Here is a 5537-nt window from a genome sequence, read left to right as displayed (position 1 = left end):
CCCCACAAGTCACCCTTCTTTATTTCCTACCAACTGTTATTACCCAATTAGCCTAATCCAGGTAACAAACATAGCATTTGTTCAAGTGCTGTCCTGTAAATGCAACCTACATATCCAATCAGTGAATAAATCTTGTTACTTTAAAGTTGTTCATGTTTCCTTAAAAATGTTTATTATTTTTCTTAATTCTTTTTTTTTACATTTATTTGTTATTGAGAGACAGAGAGAGACAGAGCATGAATGGGGTAGGGGCAGAGAGAAAAGGAGACAGACTTTGAAGCAGGCTCCAGGCTCTGAGCAAACTCAGCACAGAGCCTGACGCAAGGCCGGAACCCATGAACCTCAAGATCATAACCTGAGCCGAAGTTGGTCGCTTAATTGACTGAGCCACCCAGGTGCCCCTAAAAAAAGTTTTTTTTAATGTTTAGTTATTTTTGAGAGCAAGAAAGACAGTGTGAGCAGGGGAGGGGTAGAAAGAGAGGGAGACAAAATCAGAAGCCAGCTCCAGGCTCTGAATTGTCAGTACAGAACCTGACAGAGGGCTCAGACTCACCAACCCTGAGATCATGACCTGGGCCAAAGTCAGATGCTCAACTGACTGAGCCACCCAGGCGCCCTATGTTTTCATTTTCTTTCTCTTTAGCATCTGGTGGGTGAATATAGTGGTATATCATTGTGGTTTTAATTTGCACTTCTCTAAAGACTGAGGATGTTAAGTATCTTTTCATATAAAGTATTTTGATGTCTTTTTGTTGAAGTGTGTTTCATCTTGTTCATTAATATTTTTGATAGTTTGTCTTCATTCTAGATATGAATCCTTTGCTGGATATATGTACTAACAAATATCTTCTTTGAGACTTTTTGTGAATTAAGTTCAGTTTATCAATCTTTTCTTTAATGGTTAATACTCTTTGTGTCCTGTTTAAAAAATCTTTACCTACTTAAAAGTCATAAGGGAATTCACCTCTGCTTTCTTCTAAAAGCTCAAATTGTTTTACTTTCACATTTAAGTATATGATCCATTTTGAATGATTATATACATATGCATACACATACATCTTTCTTTCTCTTTTTGTCATGAGCTAGGGCTATCCAGTTCCTGTGGTACCATTGAAGACTTCCTTTCGCACAAAAATTTTGTTGAAAGTCAGGTGACCATGTATATGTATATCTCTTTTTGGATTCATATTTCTAATGCATGTTTCTCTTTATCTAGTCTTATGCCAGTGCTACCCTCTCATTATTGGAGCTTTATAAAAAGTATTCACATCTGTGGGAATATGTTTTCTACTTTTGTTCTTCAAGATTTGCCTTGGCTACTTTAAGTCCTTTGTATTTCCATATGAACTTTATAATAATCTTGTCAACTCCTCCTACCCCCTCACCCACCAATCTGCTGGAATTTGGTATTGCATTGAATCTATAGATTGATTTGGCAGGCTGGTCCTATTAATAAAGACTTGAATTTTCTATTCACAAACATAACATTTTTTTTTCATTTACTTAGGCTTTCTTTTTTCTCAGCACTGTTTGATAAGTTCTATGTGTATGTTTTATACTTTTTTGGTTAGATTTATCCTTAGCTAGTTGAAAAATTTTCCCCTTATTTGCGTGTTGCTGATATATAGAAATACAGTCAATTTGTGTATATTGAACTTGTTTTCAGTGACCTTACTGTGATATCTCTCCCAATAGGATGGAGGTGAAAGAATTCACCAGAGGCAGAACAAAGGAGATGATACAAGTTTATCAAATACAACCCAAGGGAGTAGAGGGCAGGACAGCAAAGCAGAGGCTGTCTGCAATAAGGCAGTGGGTGGGGGCTGTATTTAAAGGGAGAAAGTGAGAAGGTAAGGGACAAATGGAATTTTCCCTTTTTTGGTAACTCTGCCTGGTTGTAATTAGCCCATTAATTAGTTACGGCCTATGGATATTTTGAGGTGGGTCACCTAATGGGACAGTTTGTATTCAGTGAGGGGGTTGGGGTCCCCGTGGGCCCTTTCTATATTCCATTGTTCATGCCTATTGCCTAAAAGTGGCCTCTACACTTACCATTTATTAACTCATATTTCATCTGTAAATTATTTTGTAGTTTCTACCTACACAACTATGTTGTATGGACATTTTTTACTTTTTCTTTTGTCTTTTTTTTAAGTAAAAATTAAAAAATTTCTTTTTTATTTTAGAGCTTGAGAGTGGGACGAGAGGGGCAGAGGGAGAGACAGAGGCAGAGAGAGAAACTTAAGCAGGTTCCATGCTCAGCATGGAGCCCAATGTGGGGCAGAGCCCGATGTGGGGCTTGATCCCATGTCCCTGGGATCGTGACTAGAGCCAAAATCAAAAATTGGATGCTTAACTGACTGAGCCACCCAGGCGCCCCAATTTCTTAGTTTTTCATTCATTTTATAATTTTTGTTTATTTTGTCTCTTTATTGCTATGGCTAGGAGGTATAAAGTACTGTGGAATAGAACTAGTACATCCTTGTTTTCTTCCCAGTCTCAAGGGAAAGTTTTTAATATTTTATCATTTTATTTGATGTTTGCTGTAAGTTTTCTGGTAGATATTCTTTGGGAAGTTTCCTTCTGTTCCTAGTTTGCTGAGCCTTTTTATCACCCAATGGGTGTTGAGTATTGAGATAATTATACATGGTTTTCTCCTGTGTTCTCTTAATGATTAATGTTAGCATATTGATTGAGGTAAATCTATTAGTGTTTTGATTTTCAAATGTTAAACCCTGGGGAAAAATCCCCCCTGGACTTGATATTCTATCACCATTAAATATGTTTAATGATAATTTGCTTACAATTTTTGTCTTTGCCTTTGCTCATAAGAGAGACTGTTATTTTCCTTTCTTACAATGTCTTTGTCAGGTTTTATAGCATTTTATACTGACTTCAAAAAACTTGTTACAGATTTCCTCATTGTCTAGTCTCTGGAAGTGTTTCTGTAAGATGGGTGTTATTTATTCCTTAATTGTAAAATTAAGTGAATTTATCTAGGGTCTGGATTTTCTTTATGGGATTTTTTTTAATGTTTATTTATTTTTGAGAGAGAGACAAACAGACAGACAGAGTGCAAGCAGGGAAAGGGCAGAGAGAGAGAGCGGGGGAGACAGAATCCAAAGCAGGCTGTAGGCTCTAAGTTGTTAGCACAGAGCTTGATACGGGGCTCAAACTCATGAACTGTGAGATCATGACTTGAGCCAAAGTCAGATGCTTAACTGACTGAGACACCCAGATGCCCCTCTTTATGGAAAAATTTAAAATACAGATGTAACTTCTTTGTATTAGGGAAATTATCCGTTAGAACACGTTCAAAAGTTAAAAGTTGTGGTTGTTTCTTCCCAGTTTGTCACTTGTTATCCCTAAGTGGGAGTAGGTGCTTTTTGTTCCATTGCAAAACATGGGTCACACACACCAGTTCAGATAACCAGAGTCCCACAAAGGGTTACTCACAGTTTGTTTTCCAGCCTATTTTTCCCTGGACCCCTCTTCTGGTAAGGAGCCAACAGTGGTGTTAATTCAGCATCCTGATACAAACTAAAAGCCTTAAAACCTTATCTTCTCTGTAGTTTTTTAAGTCAAACTCAGCAATGACCTCCATTTACTAAATCCAATGGTGAAAGCCTCAGTCTTCTTCTTACATGCCCTTTTAGCCACATTTGACAAACACCCTGGCTATATCTTCTTTCAGTGCTTTAGATATTTCATTCCACTCTTCTTGCTTGCGTGGATTCTGAGACCCCTATCGTAAATTCTGATCATTGTTCCTTTGTAGGTAAGGTGCACCCTCCTCCAGCCTTCTCCCACTCCTCACTTTGCTTCTTTCAGGATTTCCTCCTTTGTCTTTGGTTTTCTGCACTTAAATATGATGTGACTAGACGTGGTTTTCTTGGTATTTTTCCTGGTATTGTCTGAACTTCCTGAATCTGTCATTAATTTTGGAATTTTTTGGTCATTGTTACTTCAGATATTGCCTCTGTTCTGCTGCTGCTGGCACTCTACTTATGCATATATTATACCTTTTGATGTTGACCCATAGTTGTTGGATGTGCTAATTTTTTCATTCTCTTTCTGTTCACATTTCAGTTTGTGCAGTTTTTGTTGACCTATTTTCAAGTTCACTGGTTTTTTTCCTTGGTTTGTTGTATGATGTGTCCATCAAAAGCATTCCTCATTTCTATTACTGTGGCTTTGAATTCTAGCATTTCCTTTTGATTTTTTTTTGGAATTTCTATTTCTCTGCTTATGTTACTCATTTGTTCTTGAATATTGTCTACTTTTTTCACTCAACTCTTTAACATATTAATCATAGTTATTTTAAACTCCCTGTGTGATAATTCCAACAGCTGTGTTGTATCTCAGTCTGGTTCTGATGATTACTTTGTCTCTTCTGTGTGCTTTTTTTTCCTTGCTTTTTGATATGCTTTGCAATTTTTTTTTTTGAAAGCTGGACATGTATCCTGTAACAGAACTGAGATAAGTGGGTTTATAATGTGAGGATGTATGTTACTTTGGCTAGGCGATGGGCTATATTTAATGTTTGTTGTAGCTGTAGGTACTGAGTCTTCAAATTGCTTTATTGTCCTTTTTTTTGAATGTTTATTTATTTATATTGAGAGAGAGCTTGTGCTGGAGCACACATGCGTATGCATGTGCAGGTGCAGGGCAGGGCCAGAGAGAGAGAGGAAGAGAGAGTATCCCAGGCTGCCAGGGCGGGGGTCAACACAGGGCTTGATGTCATGAGACCATGGCCTAAGTCAAAATCAAGAGTCTGATACCTATCAAACTAAGCGACCCAGGAGGCCTTTAGTGTCCTTGTTTTTGACTCACCTCTTGACTTTGACCTTCTCTGTATACTCCCGGTGTCTTGAAACTGTTCAGCTTTTTCATCTGTTATCTACTGTTATCGCACTGGAGCCTGTTGATGTGGTGTGAAGTTGTAGAGAGGGAAGCATTTTGTGATCTTGTGATTAAATTTCAGTCTTTTCTTGGGCCTGTGTCCCAGTATTTCTGATAAGTTGGAAAACTGTTCCTATTTCATTTCATTTATTTATTTTTAAAATTTGTTCTTTTTTTTTTTTTTTTTGAGGAGTAATTGACAAACTTGTAAGATATTTAAAGTGGAGGGGCGCCTAGCTGGGTTGGTTGGAAGAGCATGAAACTCTTGATCTCAGGATTGTGAATTCAAGCCCCATATTGGGTGTAGAGATTACTGAAAAATATAAACTTTATCAACAGCAAAGAATGTGATTTGATATACATATACATTGTGAGAGTATTCCCCCATCTAATTAATTATTTATTACATCTGTACCTCACATATTTTATTTTACTTTCTTGTGAAAACATTTAAGTTCTCCTCTCTCAGCACATTTCTTTTTTTCTTTTTTAATTTCTTTTTAACGTTCTTATTATTGAGAGAGCATGAGCATGGAAGGGGCAGAGAGAGTGGGAGATACAGAATCTGAAAGAGGCTCCAGGCTCTGAGCTGTCATCACAATTTCAGTTATATGATATAGTGTTACCAACTATAG

This window comes from Suricata suricatta, chromosome 2 (assembly GCF_006229205.1).
Source record: "Suricata suricatta isolate VVHF042 chromosome 2, meerkat_22Aug2017_6uvM2_HiC, whole genome shotgun sequence".
In the NCBI taxonomy this organism is placed as follows: domain Eukaryota; kingdom Metazoa; phylum Chordata; class Mammalia; order Carnivora; family Herpestidae; genus Suricata; species Suricata suricatta.
The sequence above is the reverse complement of the archived record's forward strand: the minus strand, read 5'-3'. Positions refer to the sequence as shown.